General features: G+C 41.5%; 2 pseudogenes; one reads left to right on the top strand and one right to left on the bottom strand.

Moving 5' to 3' along the window:
• The first annotated feature begins 3,826 nt into the window (after positions 1 to 3,826).
• LOC147002633 (U6 spliceosomal RNA) lies at positions 3,827 to 3,922 on the top strand (annotated as a pseudogene).
• Positions 3,923 to 8,873: 4,951 nt separating this feature from the next.
• On the bottom strand, positions 8,874 to 9,921 carry LOC110303546 (triosephosphate isomerase-like; annotated as a pseudogene).
• Between the last annotated feature and the right edge of the window lie 5,709 nt (positions 9,922 to 15,630).

Here is a 15,630-nt window from a genome sequence, read left to right as displayed (position 1 = left end):
ACACTCACACTTACACATACACACATACTAATACACAGACAGAAAGACACACACACACACACACACACAAGAAACACATATACTCTTGCACACTTGAAGCCTATCAGATCTAGGTCTAGAAGAGTAGATGGATAGGCAAAGATATCTCTATTAACAATGGTTATTTTGTCCCATTTTCTACCTATCACATTCTTATAGCTATTTCCCTACATCAATATATTCAACATTGTTGTGTCTACCTAGGATTATACTAATGGACATCATAAAATATTTAGTCACTATGGGTATTTCTAAATTTCTGCTATTATCAAAAATAGGAGTGAAGATTCTTGCTGATAAATCTTGGTGCATGATAAGAATTTTTTCACACATTTCTGTTTTTTCATACACTTCTGGCTAGTTAGACAACATCTGAAGGAATACAGGCCTTCCTGGGTTTGTAGAAGCTGCTTTCCATCACCATAACTGTTTCTTCAATTCACAGAACAGAAACATTAAAATGCCTATTTAAAATGTATGACAAGAAATGAAGTCTAGTAAAATAACCGAGTAAAGATTAAGAACCTTTTTTTGAAGAAGGGAAAAGCTCGACGAATTTGGATGCTCAAACTATCTTCCAGGAAATTCATCAATTTGAGTCCTGGGTAGCAGGTCCCATAATTATAGAGGACTTATGAAAACATTTCTACTCTTTCCTATTTTTTTAATTTTAAGAATGAAACGATCCAAGAAGACACTTAAAAGATATTATTACCTCTCATTGTGATTTTATTGCCCCATCAGAAAACAATTGCTTCTGAACTGGCATGAAATCTAGCTATTGATGAATCATGCCCCCCAAATCATTCTGGAATACGGCTAACAGGGAAGCTTGCCTCCCGCCAAACTCGAGAAATGGTGGTGAGGTTGTCCTGAAGGCCTGCAGTGGTTTTAGAGAGTGTCCCTTAGTAGTTACTGCACTCTGTGACCTCTGGAAAAAGTGTAAGCAGCTCTTTGCATACACTCCGCCCTACCAGTTTCCCTTACAAGGCTCATTCTCTCCATCACCACTGAATTGAAAACAGTTGGGCAAGCTCTGCTAATCGGCAGCTGCTTGCAATTAGATGAAGCATTTAAAACCAGTCTGCAAACTACCTTCCCAACTGCTTACTTCTGCATGAGCCATACACCGTGACAACTTGCCAGGATGTTCAGCTTATCTCCATCTCTGGTGGTTTCCATACCTTCCTTCTTTTCTCCAATCTTCCCACACAGTGTCTGACTCGTCCAGGTCCTCTTGTTGACTTAGAGGAATACAAAAGAAAAGGGAGAGGGGGGATTAGTTAAAACCAGGTTGAGCTGCTTTGGGCTAAGATGGAAATTTCTATCCAGATGATTATTAGAGGCAGAGATATCTTGATGGGTCCCGGAGAGAAACAGGGAGGTAACCTTTCCCTTTCGGTTCCTTCCCTTCTTCAGTTTCTAAACAGCAAACTGGAAGGTTCACAGAGATTTTCTCTTTTAGGGTGATAAAGCAAAACAAGAGGTACTGGGTTTTTTTTGTCAGTGATTTCCAGTTTCCCTAAAACAGTCACTTTCTCTAGAATAAATGGCAGGGTGTTTCCTTCACCAGGAAAGAAACTGAGGGTCAAGAATCTAGCCCAAAGGACACACAGATGGTGGGTGAGCATGAACTGAAGCCACCTCTCCTGCCTCTCAGTCCTGACCACTTCCTGGATGCCAATTGTCTTCTCTAGAGGGGGGAAAAATAAATCTTCAGACAGCTCCACACAATGGAGGTATTCTTCCCCAGCCTCTCCTCGCTGTGGAAGAAAAGGCGTGTAGACCCTCAGCCCTGCTCACCATGGGGCTTAAGGTAAAACTGACCCATAAAACAAAACGAGACAAACAGGTAGCATCTCCTTGGCGCAGTTGCCTTTCCACGATCCCACATTATGTCACCTACGAGACATGCTTTGTGCACATAACCATCTCTGCTATTCTATTCTTCTCTAGTGGACCCTCCATACTGATCACTCACTTGGTCTCTCTGGTTGTATGAGGCACAGACGGAGAAGCAGAAAGGGAAACCGTGAGAGAGGTAGAAAGGTGGGCTGGAAGGGAGGGAGCAATTTGGCCTTCTCAGAATCGAAGCAGAATGAGCTGAGACAGGAACGTCAGCCCCCTGCCTCAGCTCTCCCCCCGACCCCTGACATACACACACCCAGAGCAGGTCTGTTCCCAACATGCTACCTCCTAAAACCATTTCTGTTTCCTCCTAACCCCAATGGCTCTCTCCATAGAATTAGAAGTACATTTCATTATTTTATAGAAAGCAGAAGAGGAAAGAAGACCAGGGAGAAGAAAGAGAAGGTGCATAAGAGCAAAGAGCAGTTACATATGTATGGCTGTGTCATAGCAAAACTCACTATGGTGAGGGCTAAATTTAAAAACATTTTAAAATGACATTTTGGCTGAGGATCCTCTTAGATCTTTAATGTGGAATTCCCTTCATCCCTCATTTTTCTACATCCTACTGATTATTAAATAATCACCTTTTTTTCTATGTTTTTTTTTTCCTGAACAGGGTCCCACTATGTAGCTCTGGCTGGTCTCACAGAAATATGCCTACTTCTGTCTCCCAAGTGCTGGAATTAAAGGCATGTGTCGCTATGCCCGGCTAACACCCATTTCTTAAAGTGGGTTTCTTAGCTATCATGTTCATCTTCCCCCTTGACATTCCTACATTTTCTCTATATCCTACTTACAGATTTTGTTATTTCTCTCCTCTTAATATAGTACGCATACTATACTTTTCCTACTGCTGAAGGTGGCCTTTCATATGTACTATAGCCCTGGTACATCTAGAAAACACTGTACCTCTACTACCTCTGGCTCTTACACACTTTCAACTGCTCTTCCACCATAATTGCTGAACAATATCGTGTTACAAATGAATTCATAGTGGCTGTGACTGCATGCACAAAACCAGATGGAGATCGAGCCAGCTAAAATCCCAACATGGATGGGAAGGGGGCTCTCGAAGTCATGCCCTAGCTGAGGAGCTATTGGTGACTGCTGGAAGAGGGAGAGTGCCAGTTTTCATCAGTGATGTGGGCCCTGATAAACTGCCCCTGCTGCCATCGAGGTTCCTGGACCCATGCACATATTGGCAGCAATGAATAGACATGGTGCCTTGGTTTTGGGGAAAGGTAGTGGGTAGAAATGAAAGGAGTTAGGGAGAAGGCAATAGGGTGGATTTGATCAAAACACAATGTACAAGAAATGTTTATGGAATTCTCAAACAATAAAATAAAACAGGAAAAATTCTAATCTTGCTAGGAAGAACACATATCTGATTCATTCTCATATCTTTCTTGGTTTTCAATATATAATTTCATATAATGTTTCTTTAGCAAAGTAGATTCATTTCAAGAATGAATATGGCTGTTTGATTTATAATTCAGTGGAAAATATTTCAAATGTGTAATTAAGAAAGAGAGGGTGTGTAAGAGATGGGTAACTATACAGGCAAAATGCCTGTGACAGAAAAGTGTAGGGCACATACATTCAGGGTATGTTCCATTGGTATCATGGGTTTGGATGACAGGCTGAAAGTGACCTGGGCTTTTTATTACTGAGAAAGAAGAACCATACCACCACAATAGACTTAAAGAATCACTGGTTTTCTGTTTTGTAGAACTCTATCACTGGGCTGGAGAGGTAGCTCTGTGGTAAAGAGCCAGGTACCGCTCTTGCAAAAAAAAAAAATCAAGTTAGGTTTCCCGCACTCACATTAGATGTCTCACCTGTAACTCCAGGTCCTCTGACTTCTGTGAGAACCTGTGCTCATGTGCGTGTGCGTGTGTGTGTACAGTTGGAATGATACAGGGAGGATTAGTATGGCCCCTGCAGACAAATTCATGAAGTGCTCCATATTTTATACAACACAATTCCTGCACCTTAAATTTGGAAAAGAGGGCACTAGACATGCTAACAGGGAAAAGTGGAAGCTCGTGGGCCTCAGCTATAGGCAGAGCACCCACAGGCAGTGAAGGAATGCTGGAAGCAGGAGAAATGCTCTTCCCTGGGATCAGTCCCAGAATGGTTATCGAATAATAAGTGGTTATTGAAATAACCACTGAAATCAGATCAGATACATACAAGTAACACTAAAGAGACTAAAGAGGGTGAGTGTGTGTGTGTGTGTGTGTGTGTGTGTGTGTATGTGTGTGTTAATCATAAAGAAAGAGAGACCATGATTTTAAGAAAAAGTAGAGGCACATGGGAAGGACTGGAAGGGGGAAAGGGAAGGGGAAATGATGTTATTATATTTAACTATTACCTGTAACTCCATGAGGTCCTTCTGGCCTCCGAGAGCATGTGCTCACACATGTACTTATGACACACAGATATTCACACAGACACAAAATTAAAAATAAAAGTAATATTTTTAAATGTGTGTCATCATCTCGAGGGTGTAGCTCATTGGTAGTCTGTGAAAGTCCAGAGTTCAAGTTCAAGAACTGCAATAACAAAGTGTTTATATCCCTGATGACAAGACAAGAGAATACAATGCTATGAAAACACAGCACCCAGCTTTCCACTGTGGGTACCATTCTAAAGAGCTGCATGCTGTAGTCTAGGGTTTATATGTTCTCACCCAGAGTGAATGTATTACAATCTTGGACCCCAGGTGATGACATTAGTGGGAAGTGATAGAACTTAATAGAACTAAGGAACATCTAGGCATAAACATGTTCCCAACAAGGACTTACTAAGGCATAAAGGCCTACCCTGGATGTGAGTGCCTGTGGCTTCAGTTGGAATAAAGGAAGGGACGTCAACCAATGTTGATATTCTCTCTCCCATCCCATGGTCTCTTTCCCCCTCCTCAGCAATGGAGGGCTCTACCACACACTACCTGTGTAACACACTGAATCCTCTGGAAACACAAGCTCAGTAAAACTCGTCTCTCTTAAGTCCAATGTGACAGAAAGTGAGTGACACAAATGGCTGAGACCCAGGACTTCCTCTATCATGCTTGCTAGTCACCATTAGATGAGCAGTTTCCTCTTTCACGTGCTTCTACAAGATGTACGGTCTCCCCACAGTCCTAAAGGCAACAGAGGCAGACAAAAGACTGAAGACTATTAAACCATGAACCAAAATAAGTAGTTCATCACAGCAACATGAAGCAAACCAGCACATCTCCCAGCTGCTGCTCTGTGAATTCATCACCATGCAGAGGTTACATGCCCCCAGCTGCCCCCATCAATGACATCAATAATAGCAGCAGCCCATCCCGTGCAACCAGGAATTCCTCCAACTTTGATTCAAAGACTTCTACCAGCCTACCTACAGTCTGATGAAAATCATGCTTAAATCTAAGGCTGCCTATGCAGACCTCTTACTTTTCTCTGGCTTGATCTTCAATACACTATAAAGACTTTCCTAACTACTCCTGTTTCTCATCTTTATCCTTCACAGGGATCTCCCCTTTCCTAATACATTCTTTCTTGCACTTCTCATTTATCATGGGATCAGCTTCTCTGAGGACAGAACTAACTGTAAAGTGGGAGAGTCGATCAGGAGGAGGTAAGGGTAAGGTAAGATGAGCACGTCTGATCAAAGTGCACATAATTCTTTCCTCCAAAATTAAAACTAGAATTACCATATAACACAGCAACTTCACTTCAATGTTCACAGTAACATCATTCACAGAAAGGACACAAGTGACCATCATCAGATGAACATTTAAATAACAAAATGCATCATGCACAGAGAGAGAGAGAGAAAGAGAGAATGAGAATGGGATATGGGATATGGGATACTATTCTGCAGAAGAATTTTTTAATGTCTTTTGTGTAGCATCTCTATTTTTTAATTAATTTTTAATTTTTTTATACTCCATATTTTATTCCCCTCCCATCCCCCATCCATCATCTGACTGTTCCACATCCCATACCTCCTCCCCAACCCCCATCCCACTTGACCTCTAAACTCCTTGGGGCCTCCAGTCTCTTGAGGGTTAGGTACATCATCTCTGAATGAACACAGACCTGGAAGTCCTCTACTGTATGTGTGTTGGGGGCCTCATATCAGCTGGTGTAGGCTGTCTGTTTGGTGGTTCAGTGTTTGAGAGATCTCAGGGGTCCAGATTAACTGAGACTGCTGGTCCTCCTACAGAATCGCCCTTCTCCTCAGCTTCTTTCAGTCTTCCCTAATTCAACAACAGGGGTCTGTTGCTTCTGTCCATTGCTTGGGTGCAAATATCTGCATCTGACTCTTTCAACTGCTTGTTGGGTCTTTTGGAGGGCAGTCATGACAGGTCCCTTTTTGTGAGCACTCCATAGCCTCAGTAATAGTGTCAGGCCTCAGGACCTTCCCTTGAGCTGGATCCCACTTTTGGCCTGTCGCTGGACCTTCTTTTCCTCAGGCTCCTCTCCATTTCCATCCCTGTAATTCTCTCAGACAGGAAGCATTATGGGTCAGAGATGTGACTGTGGGATGGTCCCCCTCTCCTTCTTTTGATGCCCTGTTTCCCTGCTGGAGATGGGCTGTATAAGTTTCCTCTCCCTACTGTCAGACATTTCATCTAAGGTCCCTTCCTTTGAGTCCTGAGAGTCTCTTACCTCCCAGGTCTCTGGTGCATTCTGTAGGGTCCTCTCAACCTCCTATCTCCTGAGGTTGACTGTTTCCATTCTTTCTGCTGGCCCTCAGGGCTTCAGTCCTTTTCCCTAATCCAATACCAGATCAAGTTCTCCTCTCCCCTCCCTCCCTACTCACCCCACTTGTGATTGCTTTCTTCTGTAGAGGAATTTTAATCCAGCAACATGGCTGCTTTGGCAAGCAATCACATCCGAAGACTTTCTAGGTCTATGCGATCCAGATGGAATGACATATGTTTAATCCCTCTAGCTGGATTATAGACATGCCCTTTGTACACATCTTTAATCCCAAATAATGAAGGTAAAGTTAGTTTGTAGAAGTTAGCAGCCATGTTTGAAAGTTTGTGAGCACTCCATAGTCTCAGTAATAGTGTCAGGCCTCAGGACCTTCCCTTGAGCTGGATCCCACATCTAACTCAGGGACAGACAAATTGACGAATCAGAGAAAGATTTAGCAGAATTAAGTCAGAGACAGAATACAACCAACTCTCACAAGAACAGACAGACAACATAGGCTACTAAAGCTCAGCACAGAGTGAGTCAGGAGAGGAGGGCAGTTCAGTGAGCACAGCTCAATGGAGTTCAGTTGAGTTTGTGCAGTTCCTTCCAGTTTGTGGAATTCAGAGGCAGTTTTCCCAAGCAGATCAATTCAGTGAAAAGCCGAGAGAAGGCAGTTTGAATCAGTTAGCTTGGAGAGGAGGTTGAGCCAGAATAGCTGAGTTGGACCAGCCAGCCAGGATTCAGAAATAACTAGAAAGGGTGAGTTTATTCAGCAGTAAACCTCTGAGATAACAATTACTTCTGGTGAATGAAAGCAACATCTATTAAGTCTTTAAAAAAAGAAAAGAAAAAACTTCCAGGGCTGAGGAAGTATCTCAGTGGTAGAATGATTGCTTGGTTGTTGGAAGGCTCTGGATCTAATCCCCAGTATTTATGAAAAAGGAAGGGAAGCCAGCTGTAGTGGCACTTACCTTGTATCCCAGCATATAGAGCTCTGTAAGTTCAAGGTCAGCTTTGTCTACATAATGAGTTCCAGGAGAACTGAGGCTGCACAGTCATGGTGAGATTCTGGCTCAAAAGTTGAAGAAATAAGGAGGAAGAGAAGGAGGAAGAGGAGAAGAAAAGGGGAGAGAGGTAGGGAAGGGAGGAAGGGGAGGAAAGGGGAAAAGAAGGAAGGAAAAGAAAATGACATTCTGATTTGGATATGGATAAAAATTGAAAACATGCTAAATGAAATAAGTCACTCACCAAATGACAGATGCTGCATGACCACAACAGGCAATGACAAAAGAGGAGAAACCTCACAAGGCCCCACTCCTAGATGAAGAACTACACATAACCAACGGTTGCTGAGAAAGGAAGAATCAGTCTCTCTCCAGGATGAACCCTCTGATAGGTTATCTGATCCCAAATGATCATCCCTAAACACACACATAAAAGCAGCACAAACTGGACTTAGTAAGTTTTACATATACGTATATGTATGTTTTATGTGTATATATACATATGTGTATGTATATTGCATGTGTATATATGTATATGTATATATCTATCTATCTATAGATAGATAGATAGATAGATATCACAATTGTAATTCAAGTAGAGGACATGAACTTGAGAGGGAGTGAATGGAGGAGAGAGGTGGGTAAAACTATGTAAATATTGTACTCATATATGAAACTCTCAAAACAATCAATCAACTGAAATTTCAAAGACAGATGCTATTTGGCTCCACTTATGCAGGGTGACAAATAAAAATTTAAAGAGACAGATGCAAAATGGTGAATCCAGGGCCTGCAGGGAAGACTAATAGAAAACTGCTTAGGAGACATGAGGTTTGTTTTGCAAGCTAAGAAGTGTACTTAAAATGTAAATATACTTAACATTAATGAATTATGATTAAATAGATAAAATGGTAAGCTTTGTTTGTTTGTTTGTTTGTTTGTTTGTTTTAGGCCCAGGTGTTTATTTCCCTTACATGTTAGGATGGTTCACAAACACAATACTAGGGCTTCGGCACTGTGGGGGAGGGGTGTATCCCAGGCCTCTCAGAGTAAAAGGATGTCAGCCTTCATGTATACTGAAATTCAGACATCCAGTAAGGCTTGGGAGTGAAGCTAGAACCAAAGCCATCTAAGTGACAGGCCAAAGTGACATGAAGCCCACTTCCTGTGTTCCAACGATGAGTTTCCATCCCAAACCAATGGAAGGCAATTTTACTTGTTAGGGCCTAAAGGGACAGTCAGTTCTAGTCCTTTTACTCCCCCAGGAAGCCACCTTGGTGACATATTTGATTCTACCCATTGTAAGTGGTAAAGGGATTAGCCTGGTCCCAACCATTATGGAAAACTGTAAAAGACTCCAGAAGGTACAGTGTGGATTAAGCCACAAGATGGGGCAGATGATGTCATCAGAAGCATGTGACTAGTGGGAGCAGTTACTAAACTTCTGGGCAACCTAGTCCATACTATGCAGGCAGGTAGAGGGATGGGCATTGTCCATGGTTTGGCATTGATGATGTCCACAAATTCAGGCTTAAGAGATGCACCACCCACGAGGAAGCCATCCACGTCAGGCTGGCTTGCCAGCTCTTTGCAGGTTGCTCCAGTCACAGCACCTCCATAAACTATCCGGGTGCACTGAGCTACCCCATCAGAAACATTGGATTTCAGCCATCCCTGGAGCTTCTCGTGTACTTCCGAGGCCTGTTGAGGGGTTGCAGTCTTGCCAGTCCCAATGGCCCATACAGGTTCATAGGCCAGGACCACCTTGCTCCTGTCCTTCACATTATCTGCGATGACCTTGGTTTGCTCAAAAACAACTTCCTCCGTGATGCCAGCTTCCCTTTCCTCTAGCTTCTCCCCGACACAGGCAATCACTGCGAGTCCCTCTGCTAGGGCATGGTTTACTTTCTGCCCAATCAACTCATCTGATTCCCAAAGACATGTCTTGTTTCCGAGTGCCCCAGCACCACTCTGGTGACCCCTAAGTCTTTGATCATGTCAGGGCTGATTTCCCCAGTGAAGGCCCCGTTGGTCACTTTGTAGCAGTTCTGTGTAGCCATAGCAATCTTGGGATCCAGCTTCTATCTAGCGAAGTCAATGTAAGAGGTTGGCAGTGCACAACCCACCTCAGTGTCTACCAGCACACTGGCTGCCTTCAGGGTGCAGCTGAGTTCTCCCAGGCACTGCTTCCTCCCATTCATCTTCCAGTGGCCCCCCACGAAGAGCTTCCTGGAAGGTGCCATCGTACTAAGCTCAAGTCTCTGAAAATCAGTACCGTAAGTTTTATTTTACATGCATTTTGTCAAAGTTTAAACAAGTAGCTGAAAATATGCATATGTTTATATATAATCAGGATTAAATATATTATATATCAATATTAAATACACAAAGACTCACGATTATTGCAATTAGTAAAATTTAAAAAGATATTCCTCAAAAGAGCCATTATTCAGGAAAAGATGCAGATCTTTTATCAAGCTGTATCTCTTCATGGACATAATCCCAAACAAAATGAGGTAACAGCAGACAATCTTCTACACAATGTAAGCTAGCTAGCTGGCCAGAACACTTTCACCAAGTCATGTGCTGCCAGAGAAGTTGGGGCTATAGAATACAAGCAGATGTCAACACTTTCACCTTCCACTTTCTCAAGAGTGCTGATCAGGCCAAGTTTCATTTCACTTATTGGGCCACTTTCCAAGTTGGAGGAGGAGAGTTGAGAGAGGGCTGAAGAAAGTATTAGGATCTAAGTTTCATATCTGCAAAAGTAAGCTGATGTTGCTTACCACTGGGTTTCAAAACCAAAGCTTCCCTAAATTGGCCAAGAGCTTTGAAGAGGTCTGTACAAATCCAGGGGTCAGCAAATGTTTTCTGCAAAGGGATAGAGAGCCAAAATTTTAGGTTTTACAGGCACACACTCCCCATTGCAATTCCTTACCTCTGCTGTGATAGCTCAAAAAAGAGCTCTCAGCAACACAGGGTAGGTGTGCATGGCATGTCTCAATAGAGCTTCATTTACCACAGTGTAGTGAGTTTTACTATCTACTGACAAAGAGTACTAAGAATTCTCCCTTCTGATTTGAGCATGGATACTTGCTTAGGTTAACAACAACAACAACAACAAAAAACATATACACACATGTATATGCTGATGCTACTGTTAGAGCTGATTTTGTTAAACTGCCTATGCCTCAAACTCTCCAGCAGCCATGTAGGAATCCTGAAGTCACTCAGTCAATTTAAAACTATTAATGTGTTCCAAGTACGTGGAACATGCCTTTAGTCCCAACACTCGAGAGACAGAGGTAGGTTAATCTTTGTCAGTCTGAGGCCAGCATGGTCTTCATAGTGAGTTGTAGGATACCCAAAGACACACAGTGAGACCTTCTCTCAAAAGACTGTTAATGCCTCAGTTGAAATACACACTTGTGATCCTACCTCTGATAAGATAGAGAAGGCAGAATCCTTGGTGTTTTCCAAGCTTCATGCACTCACGCACACACACACACACCTGTGTGGCACACATCCCACACACACACATGGACATGCACACACACCCACATGGGCAAGCACACATGTCCACATTAGCATGCACAGACCCCCACATGAGCATGCACACATACCCACCTAGGGAAGCATACACACCCACATGGGCACGCACACATATACACACCGGCATGCAGATACACAGTTCAAAGCAGGTTCCTTCCTTCTTTGCTACACAAGACCTTATATATGCGAGGAATGCCTGGACCTAGCACCAAGGAGTTTAAAATCTTGTCTGCTTTGACCCAAGAACTCTTCAAGTAGGAAAATGAAGCTGTTCCTTCTGAGACAAATCTGCTTTAAAATATTCCACCAATCCTTGTCATCAGCAGGCCAGATTCTTAACTCATACATTTCTGGGAAATGATAACTCAAATTGGCTGTGTGCCCTTTGGCCCTAAACCAATTAGTTTTTCTAAATTCACTGGGACCAATAAGGGAAAAGGATATTACTTTGATATTACTACAACACAGGGCTCAATGAGTTCACTGGGGAAACAGTTCTGTTGAGAAGTTGACAAAGTCACCTTTAGTGCCCCTGCAAATGTCTCTAATGGTAACCTAGGACTCACAGAGCTGAACTAGAAACTTGCAGCTCAAATGATTGTTCCCAACAAAGAGAAATGTTTGAAATAAATCAGCTACTTAAATAATCAAAAGCAAACAATACTCTATTTCTCAGTTTCAAGTACAGCTATGGTATATCTAATATGATATAAAATATAAACACCATCTTTATAATGTCTTTTTTTTTTTGCTAAATACAGCTATAAATGTAATGTGATCCCACAAAATTCCATCTACTGTTTATTTGGATTTTTTTGTTGATTTTGTTTTTGTTCTATTGACCTGAAGCTTTAAAAAATTAATCATAAATTATTGGACCTTCTAGGTCAGGAGTTCACCTTCCCTCCCTGCTCCTCTTTGGTATTAGAAAGTGAGACAGCTGGAGCTCTGGCAGCCATTTTGGAGCAGGACAAGCCTCATAGATGAATACCACAGCTTAGGGTAATGAATCAGAAAGAACAAAAGAAGGAAGGAAAGGGAAGGGAAGGGAAGGGAAGGGAAGGGAAGGGAAGGGAAGGGAAGGGAAGGGAAGGGAAGGGAAGGGAAGGGAAGGGAAGGGAAGGGAAGGGAAGGGAAGGGAAGGGAAGGGAAGGGAAGGGAAGGGAAGGGAAGGGAAGGGAAGGGAAGGGAAGGGAAGGGAAGGGAAGGGAAGGGAAGGGGGAAGGAGGAAGAGAGAGAAAGAGAGAGAGAATGAGAGAGAGAGAGAGAGAGAGAGAGAGAGAGAGAGAGAGAGAGAGCGAGCATGCTTAAACCATGGGTTGGGCTAGCACCTACCTTCAATGTTCTTTTAGCAGAGACGTTTAAACATTCTTTAAACACACTCAAGTTTGAAAGAGACCAGCACATGACATAGCTGTGCTTACCATGTATGAAGTCTTGGTTTCAATCATCAACCCTCCCACAAAAGACAATACATAATATTTTTTTAAATCACATTAAAGATAAAATTTGTTGTTAAGCTGCCATTGAATCTAATTCCACTTGAAAATCTCACCATTGGCTAGATGGCCTGTGGTAACATCATGATTTGACAAAAACTCATTACTTCTGCTAGCTGTAACTTTGAAATACACCCCAAAATTGTAAGATTGATAAAGTAACAGGAATATGAATATAGGGGCTTAAATATGCTAGATAGTAAATATAGCAAAATGCTAATTATATAGTGGAGATGATAAGTACAAGGTTATTTAATATTCAGTCTAACTTTTCATGATAACATGCCTAAAATACTGTTGTCAAGCTGATATAACTTTTTAAAACCGTATGTTTGGGACAGGGTCTCATTTAGCCCAGGCTGGTTATAAACTTGATATATAGTCACAAAACAGCCTTGAACTCTAAATCTCCCCACCTTCACCTTCCAAGTACAGGAGTTCCAGGCTTGTGCCACCATGCCTGGCCCCAACAGAACTGCTTACCATGCTTCCAAACAAACTCTTTGAAGTAACAAGAGGTTTTGTAGCTTCTTTTGCTCACTAAAAGGGTCACTTCTCTTCCTGTTCTGTAAACAGTATTGAGGGCTTCAAGTCTTGAAAAATAGAACTCAAAGTACTGCCAGTGGGACAAGCTGTATGCAAGTAAAATTTTTAAAGGCTGTGTAAACAGAAACCCATCTGGAAGAATGTTTTAGCAGATTGCCATTGACAAAGGTTCTTTCCTATTCTCAAAGATGCAGTAAGATAAAAACTAAGTCTCCCTAAGATGATATCAAAACTGATTTAGAATACTATGAAAAAATTGACTTGTTGGGACTAACACACTTTTTTGGTGTTTTTTTGTTTTGTTTTGTTTTGTTTTGTTTTGTTTTGTTTTAATCAGCACACTAAAAACTAGAATAGAATTTCCTGATAGAGATGTTCTGTTTGACTCTGAAAATCCCACCAGGTAGAAAAAAAAGGCATCTTGATCATTAAAAGTAACTTTCACCTTTAAAAAATGCAATTTAACTGAACTCAGCTTGAGGGACATCACTAGGAACCTTGCTATTGAGGTTTTCTTCTCCTTCCTTATAAGCACATGAATATGTCTAAGGCAATAACATTTCAGTTTGCTGCCTAGATCAACATTAGTCATGAGTGTTGAGATAGTCATGGTAGTGATGTTGGGTCCTCTTTTGGGGATCTGTATTCTAAGAAAAGCAAAACTGGAAAAGACCACTGAACAACTGCAGGCAAGAATACTAGCTCAGAGCCTTGGCAGCAGATTGCCATTGACAAAGGTTCTTTCCTATTCTCAAAGATGCAGTAAGATAAAAACTAAGTCTCCCTAAGATGATATCAAAACTGATTTAGAATACTATGAAAAAATTGACTTGTTGGGACTAACACACTTTCAGACATAGAGCAGCTTTAATTCCTGAGAATGTAACTTTGCTCTAACCCAGAAGCATTGATTTATTGCATTGAACCACTGCAGGAGCAGACACTAGACCATGTGAAGAACATGGATCCATGTTATAATCCTGCAGCTACACTTGCCTATGACTTACTAAAAGGTTCTGCCTCTGTGTTAACATTTTACAAACTTGATTTCATCTAAGAAAGAATGTTTTTAACAAAAGCCTACAGAAAAGCATCAACTCTATTTGAATTATTCAAAGAAGAAAACAATTTATACACACACAAGAAAATGGCCTGCTGTGTATATCTATCTATAGGTAGCTCCTCATTCTGAAAGACAAATTTAAAAATGAGTACAGAAATTGTTAATATTACAGGCAAGTGAAAGACCTGTATGACAAGAAATTCAAGTCCCTGAAGAAAGAAACTGAAGAGGATTATCAGAAGATGGAAAGATCTCCCCTGCTCATGGATCAGTAGGATTAATATAGTAAAATAGCTTACCAAAAGCAATCTACAGTCAATGTAATCCCCATCAAAATTTCACTACAATTCTTTACAGACCTTGAAAGAACAATTCTCAACTTCATATGGGAAAAACAACAACAACAAAATTGCTAAAATAATCTTGTACAATAAGAGAACTTCTGGAGGTATCAGCATCCTTGACCTCAAGCTGTACTACAGAGCAATAGTAATAAAGACTGCATGGGATCTGTATAGAAACAAACAAGCTGATCGATGGAATCAAATCCAAGACCCAGAAATAAACCCACATACCTACGACACTTGACTTTTGACAAAGAAGCCAAAACTAAGCAATGGAAAAGGGAGAGTGTCTTCAACAAATGGGGCTGATCTAACTGGATAGCTGCATGCAGAAGAATGCAAATAAGTCCATATTTATCACTCTGGACAAAACTCAAATCCAAGTGGCTCAAAGATCTCGAAGGAAACCAGATACACTAAATCTAATAGAAGAGAAAGTGGGGAAATAGCCTTGATCTCTTTGGTACAGGTGATAACTTCCTGATCAGAGCACCAATGACTCAGGCACTAAGATCAACAACTTATAAATGGGTCCTCATGACAGTGAGAGGCTTCTGTACGGCAAAGAACAGTGTCAATAGGACAAAGCAGCAGCCTACAGACTAGGGAAAGATTGCCACTAACTTTACATTTGACAGAGGACTAATATCAAAATATATAAAGAACTCAAGAAGTTAAACATCAACAACGCAAATAACCCAATTTAAAAATGGGATACAAAGCTAAAAAAGAATTCTCAACAGAGGAATCTCTAAGGGCTGAGAAACACTTAAGGAAATGTTTGACATCCTTAGTCGTCATGGAAATGCAAATGAAAACTACTCTGAGATTCCACTTTACACCCATCAGAATGGGTAAGATTAAAAACTCAAGAAGTGGCACGTGCTCGCAAGGATGTAAGGCAAAAGGAACACTCCTCCGTTGCTGGTGGAAGTGCAAACAGGTTCAACCAGTCTGCAAATCAATTTGGTG

Source organism: Mus caroli, unplaced genomic scaffold (genome assembly GCF_978045245.1).
Source record: "Mus caroli unplaced genomic scaffold, Mus_caroli_1 scaffold_9, whole genome shotgun sequence".
Classification (NCBI taxonomy): domain Eukaryota; kingdom Metazoa; phylum Chordata; class Mammalia; order Rodentia; family Muridae; genus Mus; species Mus caroli.
This window is presented reverse-complemented; position numbering and strand designations above follow the sequence as displayed.